Here is a 14,897-nt window from a genome sequence, read left to right as displayed (position 1 = left end):
CATTTTGAGGACCACTGGACACAAGTAAACAATGACACCCAGACCTACACAGATGGTCCCTAACCATGGTTCAACTGATCATTTTTTTACTTTATAGTATTTGGTAGATTACAAGACATATCTCAGTGATATTATGGGTTTGGTTCTAGATATTGCAATAAAGCAATTATTACAATAAAGTGTGTCACAAACTTTTTTTTTCAATTTTCCAGTGCATATTAAGTTATCTTTATACTATACTATGGTCTTTTAAGTGTATAGTATTGTCTCAAAAAATAATGTGCCTACCTTAATTTTAAAATATTTTGTTGCAAAATAACACCATCATGAGCCTTCAGCAAGTTATAAATTTTTTTAAAAGTGACATCAAAGATCTCTGTTCATAGATCATCATAACAAATACAATAATAAAAAGCTTTGAAATATTGTGTGAATTACCAAAATGTGACATGGATATACAACGTGAGCAAATGCTGTCTGAAAAGTGGCACCGACTGAGGAAGAACGGATACGTGTATATGCGTGGATGAGTCGTTTCACCGTTCACCTGAAAGTATCACAGCATTGCTTGTTAATCGCCTATATCCCAGGACAAAACAAAAAGTTTTAAAACAGGAAAAACGACATTGATACTTGCCTGATTCCGGATCACCACATACCTTCAACTTATAAAAACACAGTATCTGCCAAATGCAATAAAGTGAAGCACAATAAAATAAGATATGACTATATATGAGATATTCAACACTGTATTATAAAGCACTCTTTGTGTTACATGATTCAGCCCAATTGTAGGCTAATGTATGTATCCTGAGCACTTATAAGGTGGACTAGGCTAAGCTATGATACTCAGTAGGTTAAGTGTATTAAATGCATTTTCGACTTACTATTGGTTTATCAAGATCTGGGCTTCTCAGGTGGCTCAGTGGTAAAGAATCTGCCTATCAACGCAGGAGACGCATGTTCCATCCCTGGGTCAGGACGATCCTCTGGAGGAGGAAATGGCCACCCACTTCAGTATTCTTGCCTGGGAAATCCCATGGACAGAAGAGCCTGGTGAGCTGCAGTCCATGGGGTCACAAAGAGTCAGACGCAACTGAGCAAACATACATCAGCACACTGGTTTATGGGCATGTAACCCCATCCTAAGCCGAAGAGGATCTGTACCTTCATCGTGCCCCCTGTAAGAGTGGGAGCACAGAGGGGCCAGGTAATAAGTGCAATCTGATCAGCTGCTTCTAGTGGTCCACTGGGTCTGTCGGGGCCTGCTTGGTGGTCATTTCACTGATCACTGAATGATTCATTGCAATTGACTTAACAGGCACTTGTAGTAAATTCCACGGTGAGTCCTTAGGCTGTGAGGTAAGAACTAATGTCAGAGGAAGACCAAGTGGAAGTCTCTGAAACTGTTCCCTTCAGCCAACATAGTAAATAAGACAGCATCCCTGGAGGGATGGCAAAGATTAATGGATGCAAGGGTGGTAGTCCCTTTCGTATCTCTATTTAACTCTGCAATCTGACCCCAGAAGAAACTGGATGCATCCTAGAGAATGACTGTGGACTCCCACAGGCTGAACCCCAGCTGCTGTGTCAAACGTCTTAGCTAGAGCAGAGTACTAAGGTCTCAGGCATGGGGGAGGCTCTCACTGATTTGGCAAATGCATTTTTAAAAGTATAGTTGATTTACAATATTATCTTAGTTCCAGGATACAATATTTTTTAGAGATTATATTCCACTTAAAGTTTCTATAAGCTTATGGCTATAATTCCCTGTGCTGTATATTATATCCTTGTTGCTTATCTACTTTATACATAGTAGTTTGTATCTCTTAATCCTGTACCCCTGTCTGACCCCCATTTCCCTCTACCCGCTGGTAACCAATAGTTTGTTCTCTGTACCTGAGAATCTGACAAATACTATGTGATGTCACTTACATGTGGAATCTAAAAAATAATACAAATGAATGTATATGGCAAATATATTCTTTTCTGCCTCAACGAAGAAAGAGAATCAGAAACAGTTCACACTTCCATGGAATGGACCATATTAATTTTCAGTTTTGCCCTGGCCTATTTTACTCTGCTACCTTCTGTCATAATATAGTCCAAGGAGATCTGAAACATTCTGTTCATGCCACAGAACATCACATTGGTCCCTTATGTTGATGACATCATGCTGATTAGACAGTGTGAGCAAGAGGCGGCTGGTGCACAGTGGGCTGTTGTTAGTCATACATGTTCCAGAGGATGGAAGAGGCACCCTAGGAAGATTCAGAAAGCTTCTTTTTCCTTTTGGCCTCACACTAATAGTCCATGTCATACTTGATTATAACGTCTTAGATACAGTCTCATTAAGTTTCAGAAACAACATAAGGATTCCTGTTATCACCATTGATGTATATCACTGTTTTGAAAGCCCCCAGCTAATTAAATAAAATATGATATGCAAACAATAATGAAAAATAACTAAATTTTTACTATATGCTTACTATATTCCAGGAGCTGCTTCAAGGGCTTTTCAGGTTTTGCTTAATTCATACAATAACCCTTCGATGGTTATTGGTACCATCAGGGGTGGTACCATTGTTACATCCATTCTACAGATAAGGAAACAAGTCACCAAAAGGTTAAAGAATTTACCAAGGTAGGTAAAAGCAGTAAATATTGATAAGCAAGAATATAATTATTTGCCATTAGATGCCATGATTGCCTTCCTAAAAAGCCTGAGAATTAGCTGAAAACCAGTAGAAGAGTCGTACTAGTCACCAAACATCCTCTCACCCTCTTGTTCTTCTCTAGGATGTACAAGAGTCATCAGGAAAGGCAGATGTTTAATTTAGTCCTGGCAAGAGGACAAGATGTCTGTCTTTTCCATTTACTCATCTTAGTCTTTAATTGGCCCCCGTGCCCCCTAAGCAGGCTGTCTCATTTTTCCTTTGCTCCCACTTACAATCAAGGGTTGAGCCCCCAAGACATCTGGAGTCTTAAAACCCAGTAATGATAAACAGAAACAAACACGAAGCAATACAAACATTTAGAAATCTCTGGACAGAGATGTGTACATCTGTAAGGCCCTGAAAGCTCCACCCCCAGGCTTAATTACAGTGGTGGAAGGCAGGCGGGGTTGGCAGAAGTACATGCCTCTTTAAGACCCAAACTCAGACTTCAGTACTGACTGTGCTTGCCAGGGGGTCAGGCCCTGGATCACAGCACCGACATCTGTGTGTTCTCAGAGAGCTGAGCCCAGGGCCCCATGGCCCATCTGAGAAGGATGCCTGCTGTGGCAGCTTATGAAGGGCTCAAGGCAAACTGGGGGATCGTGAGGACCCTGGACATCTATGGAGGCAGTAGCGGTGGGCAAGGGGGAAAGGAATAAAGGGACAAGCACAATAATTAAAACCGGCCCTGACAGGACAAAAGTCACTCTCCTAAGGACATTTGGGCCTTAGCCAGTGTAAGGGCCCCTGAGCATTCAGGAAACAGGGTGTTGGAATGGAAAAACGATTGCACCAAGACACCAAAGACCTGCGTTCCTGTCCTCCCCCAGCCACTAGTAGCTGGGCACCTTTTGGTGATGCCCTTTTATCTGAGTCTGCGTGTTCTATTGTTTGTGGAAGTACTGCATAAGGCTGCAGTTGAGACTGCTTAGAGGAATGCGAGGAGCCCATTTCCATGCCTTGATTTTATTTAACTTCAATTTTCCAGCTTATATTGTGATGTGAGGCCCCAGCAGCAGTCTGAAGTGTTGGATACTGTGTTCAGTTAATCTTTGTTGTAGGATTTACCCTAACTACTCTGTGGAAAACAGCACCTAAATCACAGACTCTTGGAAGAGGAAATACTCCTCTGCATCCAATACATAGTGATTCAAGAAATCCATAATTGGATCTATAAAATGGGCATGGACACACTTTCCCTCAGTATTTTACAATGCTGTCATGAGGATAAAAAAAAAAAAAGATGAAAATGCTCTGTAAACTACAAAGTCTGTATAAAGATGAGGGGTTTATTATCATTATTCTGGTGTTTATTAGAATTACCTCTCATTCCTCCCTACTGAGCCACAAGCAGGTGGGCATGACGGTGCCTTTCTGAACAGTCTTTGTGAGTGTCACAGGAGAGCACATGTATACAGCATTTGTAGAGTACTTAGCCAATAAACACTGGACAAAACCATGAATGGGATGCCAGGAGCTCAGATCCTCACCCCTCCCTGCCCTCCAACATCCCCTTTTCATTCTTCTGTGACCAGAAGTCATTGGCAGACAGACCAGTTCTGATCCTAGAAACCTGTTTTTCACTCCATCACTTTCCCTCCCTTCTCCTTAGCATCTTTCCTTCTCCACACATGTGTTCCCAGTAAGGAGGTGTTACACATTGCCTTTAGATTGGATAAACCCTGTTCTGCCCATAAGCAGGGTGGAGACGCCTTTAAAATGAAAACAGGGCCAATCACCCATTTGTCCCATCTCTGGGAAGTGTTTGATCATTCCAAACCAGTAACTGCACTTTCCACCTCTTTCCACCCCTCCAGAATCATAAGTGCATTTTACACCCAGCCTATAATGTGAAGAATCTAGACCTGTGAGAGGCTGTTGGCCATACTTATCAGGGAAACTGAGGCAGAGTGAAGCAATAAAGAACAAATAGTAGGGGACAGGGAACGAATAAACCAAATAAGGTGGGAGATTCCTTAATCATAAAATAACACTGCTTCCTGGGCCCTATGGACTACGTCCAAAGACAGGACTTGGAAGTGGAGGGCAAGGGAAACCCCAGTCCTGTACCTTTGGTAAGCAGGGGACACACTGGGGGAGGGGCACCTAAAGCCCTGCCCAGGAGCCCCATCAAGCAGGAATACCACTCCCAGAAGTGGTTGCATTTCCAAGGATGCTGGATGGGTTTGGAGCTCTCCCGGGTCCTGACCAGGAAGCCCCCATCCATTTCCAAGGTTTGGGGTGGAAGAAGGAGTTGGGGTGGGGGGGGAGGAGTGGACAAAAGAAAGGTAGTCATGAGAGGCTGAGCTGAAATAGGAGGGAACAAAGGTAGGGAGGGTACAGTCTCTGACAGCCAGCCGAGAGAGCGGGGAACAGGACTGAAGGCTGAGTAGGGGTGAGCCCACCCACTCCAGCCGCCTCCTGGTGCATTGCCAGCAGGACTTGTAAGCCCTAGAAACATTTCCTGCTGGGAGAAATTCAGCATACAAGATGTGGAGATTAGCACTTGAATTATGACATGAAGGTGACTCATGTCTCAGGAGACCAAGGAACTGGGCAACGATTGAGGTTTGTGGGTGTGTGGCGGGGGGGAGGGCAGAGATGTAGAGAGGGAAGCTATTCACCAACAATCTGTCTTCATCTTATAGCCAGTCCCTGAGGTGCCTTTGCCAGCCTGAAGATATGAGGGTAATGTCCCATATAATTCCCTTGCTTTTGAATGATCGACACAGGCTCTGCCCTGGGCTCTTTTCACCTCAATCTCTCTGCAGACTTCATTTCTGCCTGGCACCCTCCATATTGGGCTGAGCATTTGGTCTCTCTTGGCTGGCAATCCATGGGCTCTGAACTCTGCTTCCTACATGAAAGTGATGGCCAATTGCCTCCAGGGCAGCCTTTTGTTTCTGGTTGACATCAGAACTAGGGGGCAAGCAGTACTAAGCCCACCTTCAGTGACAAAGCTGGAAGCAGCCACAGTCTGCAATCAAAAGCTCTGCCATGGGAAAAAAACCTGAGTTCAAAACCTGTCTTGAAGATGCAAGGGCCCCCCTCATAAGTATTCTGTCTGCATGAGAGGTTGCTGGCACCATCACTCCAGAGAAGGCAGTTCATTTGTGCTTGGTATCCTTAAGAGATCTACAGTGCAGTCTGGATTAAACAGGTGTGACGTTTCATCTGTAGCCCATTTTTTTCTGTAAATCTTCAGAGGTATAGGTGGAACATTTAACTTTGACTCTCAAAAGCCATACCCCAGGGCTTTCTCCTCCCCAGCTCATCCTCCTCTTCCCCCTTGTCAATCCAACATGATCTCCAACCTTTAAATCTAGCATGCTGCCAGCTCCACAAGACTACCTAGAATGTCTCTATAGGTAGCTGGAGAAGACTGTTACCTATACTGTGTGATTTCAGTCACCAAAGGTCCATTTCTTGGTGGTACTTCCTGAGCCAGCTGCCAGTTGTCTAAAATATTACTAATAAGGCATATTCTAGGAGGGCTTCCCTGGTGCATCAGTAGTAAAGAATCTGTCTGCCACTGCAGAAGACATGGATTCAGTCCCTGGTCCAGGAAGATCCCAAATGCCTCGGAGCAACTCTGCGCATGTGCCACAACTGCTGAGCCTGTGCTCTAGAGCTCTGGAACCACGACTACGGAGCCCATGTGCACAACTGCTGAAGCCTGTGTGCCCTAGAGCCCATGCTCTAGACCAAGCGAAGTCATGGCAATGAGAAGCCCTTGCAGCTCAGCTAGATAGTAGCCCCCACTAGGCATAACTAGAGAAAAGCCCAAGAAGCAATGAAGACCCAGCACAGCCATAAATACATAAAATTTTCTTTAAAAGACACATTGCAATAGGCTAAGGCAAGTGTCTCCAGGAATACTCCTTTAGGGTGAAAACAACCTTGCCAGAGGGAAACTAGTGGCTTGTCATTTATATCCCAGTGTACATTCATTTCTATTCTCCAAAATCATGCCTGGGCATTCCCAGGTAAGCCAGGGCTATAAATAGATGCAGGTCTGGATAAGTTCTGGGTATTACAGAGGCATGAAGGCAGTACTGCTATTAGTGGCCATTACCTGTTAGGAGGTCAAGTTAGATTCTAACCCTCACTGGGAGAGCTTGGGCAAGTCACTCCACCTCTTTAGGCCTCAGTTTTCACCTAAAAAGTCTCTCTATTCTAACTCTCAAGGAAATCATTAGAACTCTGTAAAAAAAAAAAAAAAAAAAACATACACACTGAGAACATACACACACTTCAATAATTATATATTGCACATTGACCATCTGCTGGGCCTGAGGATAGTAGATAGAGGCTCTCAGATAACTAAAATATGGTCCTTCAATGTAAGGTGCTTTGAGTCTAGTAAGACAAATGGTTATCATCAGTGTACTAAGTGCATCAATAATAGATTATGCTCAAGAGTACAGGAGATCCTAAAAGATCTAACCCAGTCCCAGATGCAGGCAGTAGGCAAAGGAATTGTCCCCTGATTTGGAGGACTGAGTGTAATAGATAAGGTGAAGGGAGCAGACCAAGGAAACAACAACCCATGCAGGAAGATGCATGAACAAAAGTATGGCAATAGAATATTGAGATCTATGTGGATAAGTGTGACTAATTAAGGATTTCAGGAGCTTAAATTATGAAGAATGGATGTCAGGAAACAAGGCAGAGAAATAAGCAAGAGCTAACCCATGGAGGGCCTTTTGTGCTGTTTAAGAAGCTTGGAGTTCATGTTTCAGGCAATCCACTCCAGAAGGGCTTTAAGTAAGTAAGTAATATAGTTTAACTATGGATCCCTCCAACAGCAGTGTGGCAAGTGAACCAGGAAAAAGATGGAGAGTATATCGTTCTCTGCAAGTTGATAGCAACTGGAGGAAGCATGGAGGCATGTCCAGCCTTAGCTTATGATTTAACCAGGACGCTGACTGAGAGTTATCATTGTTTAGAAGTTATGGCTGCTTGGTCACACACCAGCTGGGGTCCCTGGAAGAACTTCTAGCAGAATCTGTGGATAGCTTTTCAAGTAGCTTTATCAAGGCCCAGATATCCTAGGCACAAAGAAACGTTCTGGAGGGAAGACTCTAGCATGTTACTACATGTCTCTCTCCTGTGCCATCCTGCTCAACATGCTTGTGATAAATTGGGTGAGATGCCAGACCTTTAGGGTACACAGAGCTGAATACAATAGATAATGTATTCCATGATAAAATAATGACTCTAAAAATATTTTGACAGGCTGGAACATGGTTAAAACCAGTTGAATCAATTTAACTAGATAAATCATAAGCCCTACTTTTAGATTTCAAAACTAATTGTGTAAGTCCAAGGTTTGGAATACCTAGACTGATGGCAGAGATATTTATTTGTTCAACCAATAATTCTTTGCTTTCTAAGAATATGATACAGGTCAAGCCCACAGCTCCCTGAGCTGAGCTTTATCACTATATCTAGAATGTTTTATTAAAATTAGGTCTACTTTCCTTCTAGGTGAGAAACTGAGCCTCATCTTTGCATCCCAGAGCCTAAGGCAAAGTATAGAGAATGGTAAAGTCTTCTTGAATGCCTCCGTGCGCCAGAACTTTTCTATCTGCAACCTGTTTAATTCTTAAAACAATCCCACCATACTTATTTTATAGATGTCAAAGTTAAGGTTCAAAGATGTTAACAAAATTGCCTATGGTTTTGTGTCCTATATTTCAAAGCTGTGGAGTAAGAAATGGCAACCTACTCCAGTATTCTTGCCTGGGAAATCCCATGGGCAGAGGAGCCTGGCAGGCTACAGTCCATGGGGTCTCAAAGAGTTGGACACGACTGAGCAACTGAGCACATGTCAAAGCTGACACTGAACACAGATACAGCTGGTTCAACGGTTAATTCACTTTCCACAACACCGCACTGGCTCCATGTTACATAAAAGCCCAGAACTGTGCACTGGCATTGAGCCTGTAGCCAGACTGAACAAGACTGAGCCTCTCCTCAAAGCCTGGCAGTTTCGTCGGTTAAATAAGCAAGACCTGGGGCTGGGGGGTAGGGAGGTAAGGTGGATGAGAAAGTTAGAGTTGGTCAGAAACTTCATGTGTACCTCCATTCTGGTGCTTGTTTGTTTGTTTGGCTGCACCATGTAGTTTGTGGGATCTTAGTCCCCTGATCAGGGATGGAACTGTCATGCGAGTGTATGTTTCCCAGTTCTTTGTCTCGTCACAACAAAGATTTGGAGCAACGGACATTAAAGCCCTCGGCACGTCACAGCTCTTGGGTCTTGGACAAACCCTGCTACAGCTCTTAGGCAAATCAGTGTTACAGCTCTATTTTATTTAGAAGATAGCAGGAGAATCCAAGACTCGAAGAGAAGAGAGTGGAGGAGTGCGTGGGGAGGGAGAAAGAGAGAGAGAGAAAGAGAGAGAGAGCGCGCACGCAGGCGGGAGAGAGAGTCCGTGAGAGAGCGCTTTGGCTCCTCCTTTTATATGTTTTTTTCCTCCACCTGGGCCTGCCCTATGCAAACTGGGCTTAGCCAGGAGTGCTGTTTGTTCTGCCTCAAGTTTTCACTCTGGTCCTCGGACCTTCCTTTCACCTTCCTTGTCTTTTAGCCACCGCCATTTTGGACTCCTTGTCCCTATTCTACCTACCTAACAGAACCTCAGCAGTAAAAGCATGACGTCCTAACCACTGGACTGTGAGGGAATTTCCCTGTACCTCTATTTTGATGTATTAATACCTGCTGAGAAGGTAGTAGAGGCCCTTCCCATACGGACCCCAGAACAAGGGCTGTGATGGCCCAGCTGAGCTCTCTTCTCCTCAAGCTACAACCAGACTCTGGCCTAGTTTCAGCCAAGACACCTGTGGGGGAAACAAGTACCAACTAGAAATTATTCAGAAGATGTTCAGCATGGTAAGGGCCTACGAAGCATGTCATGTGAAGAACGACTGACCCAAGGCAGCATTTCACCTGGAGAAGAGCAGGCTTAATAGGCAAACAATTGTTTTTGAATATCTGAAGATACAGCTGTATAGCTTTCCTGTTATTTATGTAGACAATTCTTGGTGTGTATGCCTTGTGATTTCTGAATGTTGGAAGGGTTGTGGAGAAGCAAACTAAGACCTACGGGGTCAGGCACTTCTATACACCTAATCTAATTCAAAATACAGCCCTGCCCAGTCTTCTCTGTTCACAGATAAGGAAGAGCTTGAGAAATCTGCCCAATGTCACATTTGGTAAATAGCAGACTTTTTACCAAGACTTGTACTAAAGTTTGTTGTTGCTCTTACACAGCGTGCTCTTGCCTTCTCCTATTTTCCATATGTGTTATGTGTGGTCATTCAAGGCATATGCACTGGGTGGCATCTTAAAGACCATTTGTCTGTATGAAGGAGGGAGCTTACAAATTCAGGGAGAATTCCTCAACTTGTGTTGACTTCTACAATCCTGTCAACCAACTATATCCTTCAGGCCAGAATCCAGAACTGGATTCTGGATTCTGGATTCATCAAAAGGCCCTTTGATGAAGTGGCACAAGCATGGGTCCAGCTCCTCACCAGGACCCTTTAGGCCTCCCCTTTTTTATATTTCTTTTTTTTAATTAATTTATTTATTTTAATTGGAGGCTAATTACTTTAAAATATTGTAGTGGTTTTTGCCATACATCGACATGAATCAGCCATGGGTGTACATGTGTCCCCCATCCTGAACCCCCCTCCCACCTCCCTCCCCATCCCATCACTCAGAGTCATCCCAGTGCACTATACATGTTTCAGTGCCGTTCTCTCAAATCATCCCTTTAGAAAGATGGTAACGATGACCTTTAGGCCCTTTGTAATCTTACCTCCATGTTTTCTTTGCTTCCCAGTTGTTCAGTGGTAAAGAATCTGCCTCCAAATTCAGGAGATGCAAGAGATGAGGGTTTGACCCCTGGGTTGGGAAGATCTCCTAGAGCAGGAAATGGCAACCCACTCCAATATTCTTTCCAGTATTCCTGCCTGGAAAATTCCATGGACAGAGGAGGCTGGCGGGGCTACAGTCCAAGGGGTTGCAAAGAGTCATATATAACTAAGTACACACGTTCTCTTCTCTTAATATCTGAGCCTCCCCCCAACTCTCACCATGCTCCAAACAGATCACTTGCTCACTTTCCCTTCCAGGCTGTGGTAGAAGTTGTATCCTTCACCTAAAATACATTTACCACACCCCTTTGCCTGCTGGGTGCTTACTCATTGTTTAGATCTGAACTTACACATGTTACCATCCCTGGGTGACCTCCACACTTAACTGGTTTCTGTGTCCTTCTATGTCTATATATTGGCCATGTTTCTATCTCTACCAAGCACTTTTCTCACCATTGGAGTTATTCTATAACCACCTGAAGGCTGGGACAGGGCAATGATCTTTTGTATCTCTAATTTACAGCACAGTGCTTATTACATAGTATTGTCAAATGAATGAATGAATAAATGGATTCCATGGGCAGAGGAGCCTGGCAGGCTGCACTCCACAGAGTCGCAAAGAGTCGGACATGACTTAGCAACTGAGGATACACAAAGAAACTAGCGCGTACAACTCATGCAGAGTTCAGAACGAAGAAACCAATGGAACATAATATTTTTAGAGTCCAAACTGATTAACTCACTAAAAAATTTTCTTATTATGGAAGACTTTTTTTGGTCAATGCCAAGGGTTACAAAAATATATTAACTAACCAGCCCCTAGCTGCTCTTCTCCTGAGAGTGTGGCCACAATAGCACTGGTGCCCTGGATGGGTCTAGGTGCGGGCCCTTGACCCACATTGGTCCTGGGTCCATTCTCTGGGTTTTCAGAATTAGAACAGAGAGCACTCCTCAACCATTTTGTCCTGGCAGCTTGGAGCTCAAAGAAGCAAAACTTGGAGCTCAAGGTCCTGTTTCTCACGTGAAGAAAGTCAGTCTGGGATGAATGAGAACAGGATGAAGAGTCCTGGTGGCCTGAGGGACCCCTGGTTCAGAGTGTTCCTGCAGCTGAGACATTCTTGGCCTCCCAGCAGCTGTGCCCTAAACATTTTAGTGACTGAATAAACAGATGCCTTCAAAGGATAATCACATTAAATCTCCATGGCACGAGAGTAGTGGGTCAGATGGACAAAACCATCAGACAGACAGGATGGCAGTCAGCATAAGAAGAACTTTCCCAGCCCTCAGGGACATAACACTGCCTTCTAACATATTTCATATGGTCTCTCTGAGAGTCCCATGGAGAATGAGCTTTGGTGGCTCTCAGCCCATGAAGGCATTTTTTTAATAGGCTCTGTCCCTTCTCTGACTCATCCCCATTCCCACACAGTGCACCCTGAGATCACCTCTACGTAAACTCCACACACTCTTTATCTCTAAAAAAATTTCCCAAGAATACAGTAAAAACTGATGCTGAGAAGAGGTACTAAATTAAATACTAATGGACTTTCCTGATTTCTTTTTCCAAACCGCCATGCAGACAACCACTCTTATTGCTGGCCGTCTGGTGATGTTAAGAATCTCTAAATCTGTAAATACATTTTTGTTCGGTCATTAAGCTTGTAAGAAATAAGAAATTAATTAGCATTAGTATGTTGAATCACTTAGGTGTCAGTAGCTAATATGGCTAATTGGCATTTAATAAGTCTTGCTTTCTAATTTACTATGAATTTCATTAAATTTTAATTAATTGCTTAGTTATTCTTTACACAATTATTGTATGTTAACATTCATTTAATAGCTTATTATTTGGGTGATTGTCCTGATGGCAAACTAGTTACCTGTTAATTCTGATTTGAAACAGATTCAGCACATTCCTAAAATCATTCTCTTAAGTGTGATCAATTAATGGATTAATTAATATAATTTAAAACCATAAAAAATAATAATCAGTTTACTATGCCACAATCCCCTAGTTAAATTGGCAGAACTTTCTGGGGTTTGTTCATCTGCCATCAGCATCAGTAACATACAACTCTTTCCTACCAAAGCCATTAAGCTACTTCTTGGCTCTGATAAACAAGAACACCTTATAGTGTATTATTATTGGCCCATGTGTAAGTCTCAGAAGGCTCATTTACAGAACAGTGTGGCTGACACAAAAGCCAGTGTGACTGTCAGAGGCATAATGTCTGAAACAGGGGAGGGGATAGCCCCGCTGCTGGTTCAGCCACACTTGGAGCATTTTGTCAACTCTTGGAGTGATACATGTCAGGAGATATGACTTACATCATGCGACGAATTATTAAAGATACTAAAGGATGCTTAGCCAGATTTAAGAGAAAACTCTCAAAACAACAGACCCTCTTCAAATATGATGAGGGTTGTGGAAGATAAATTAGTTTTTATCTTTTTTTAACTTATCGAGCCAATTGAGACTCTAGGACCGTAAGGCTGAATTTAGAGAACAAATTTTGGGCCCCAGTAAAAGTTGTCTGAGGATGGAATGAGCTGCCTCTAGAATGATGAGCTCCCTGTCACTGCAGGAGTTCAAGAGTAGTCTTGGCAATTGCTTGAGCAGAAGGGACTCCAGCTTCTCAGATGGATGGCTAGAGGAGGTGACCTTTCTGATCCTTTCCAGGGCTGAGATTCCATGACTGTCATGATAAATTGCTAGCTCTACCATCTAGCCTGAATGTTCATTGGAAGGACTGTTGCTGAAGCAGAAATTCCAGTACTTTGGCCACCTGATGAGAAAAGTCGACTCACCAGAAAAGATGAGTTGATGCTGGGAAAGATCGAAGGCAAAAGGAGAAGGGAGTGGTGGGGGATGAGATGGTTAGATAGTGTCACCGACTCAACGAACATGAATTGCAGCAAATTCCAGGAGATAGTGGAGAACAGAGGAGCCTGGTGTGCTACACTCCATGGGGTCCTGGCGTGCTACAACCCATGGAGTCGTAAAGAGTCAGACATGACTTAGCAGCTGAAAAACAACCACCATCTAGCCAGCCTGGGGCCACATTTTCTGGTTCACTTTCAACTCTTGGAAGAACCTCACAGGTGTGCGTGCATGCATACCAAGTTGCTTCAGTCTTGTATGACTCTTTGTGACCATATGGACTGTAGCTCACCAGGCTCCTCTGTTCATGGGATTCTCCAGGCAAGAATACTGGAGTGGGTTGCCACACCCTGCTCCAGGCGATCTTTCCAACCCAGGGAGCAAACCCGCGTCTCTTAAGTCTCCTGCATTGGCAGGCAGGTTCTTTACCACTAGCACCACCTAGGAAGCCCACAGGTGTGCGTAAGCACTTTGAATGCAATTCTAACCAGTAGCCTGGCTTTGAATGCCTAGCACCATCTTGGTGGTAAAAGCCATACTGGGGAGAACCATTGGACTTGCTGGCTGGTTTTTCCTGGTTGGGCTACACCCTGGCTTCCCTTCAGGTGTCCTCCACCAGCACCCAGTCTGCAGCAATGCTTAGAAGGGATCAGCTGAGCCACTGAAGTCATTTATCTTAAACAGGATGGGACAGGAGAAAGGGCAGGCTCCTGGCAGGCAAATAAACTTAATGAAGTTTGTAATAGACTGCGGAAATATCAGCCTCGTGATCAAAGCAGGAATAAGCCACAAGACACTATTAATTAAGACTCTCACTATCTCCTTCATCCCATTTCCTTCTTTATGGTGGCTGTAACCACTCTAATTGTTCCCCACCTTTCAAGGATTCAAATGAGGTTTTTCTTTGATTTCCAAGGGCCACTGGAGGTCACTTGTAGTTACCCACAGGCTCCAAGGTCCCCACGTTCCAAGCTCTGCCCTCTAAGACGGAGTCGCCCTGTGCTGCATGCCTGCTCCCTTGTCCCCATATACACAACGTTCTGCCCCGGAACGTTCTTGCTGATCTTCCAAGTCTGACTTAAAACTCTTCTTTCCCAGGAAGTCTTCTCTGGCTGTGATGGCCTGCTACCCTTTCTGAGGTCCTGCTTCCTGCATGCTGGTTGTGACTGCAGCCACAGAGGCACTGGGTTTGCATCGGCTGGTTTGACTTTCCTGGACTTGGAGTGTGTATATCTGGACAAGGGTAATATTCAAAGTATTTATTAATAATCATCAGTATAGTAATATTAATCAAAACATGTGTCAATATACAAATAAAAGGGGTTCAGGATGGGGAACACGTGTACCTCTGTGGCAGATTCATGTTGATGTATGGCAAAACCAATACAATATTGAAAAGTAATTAGCCTCCAATTAAA

The sequence above is a fragment of the Bos indicus x Bos taurus genome, chromosome 3 (assembly GCF_003369695.1).
Source record: "Bos indicus x Bos taurus breed Angus x Brahman F1 hybrid chromosome 3, Bos_hybrid_MaternalHap_v2.0, whole genome shotgun sequence".
In the NCBI taxonomy this organism is placed as follows: Eukaryota; Metazoa; Chordata; class Mammalia; order Artiodactyla; family Bovidae; genus Bos; species Bos indicus x Bos taurus.
This window is presented reverse-complemented; position numbering follows the sequence as displayed.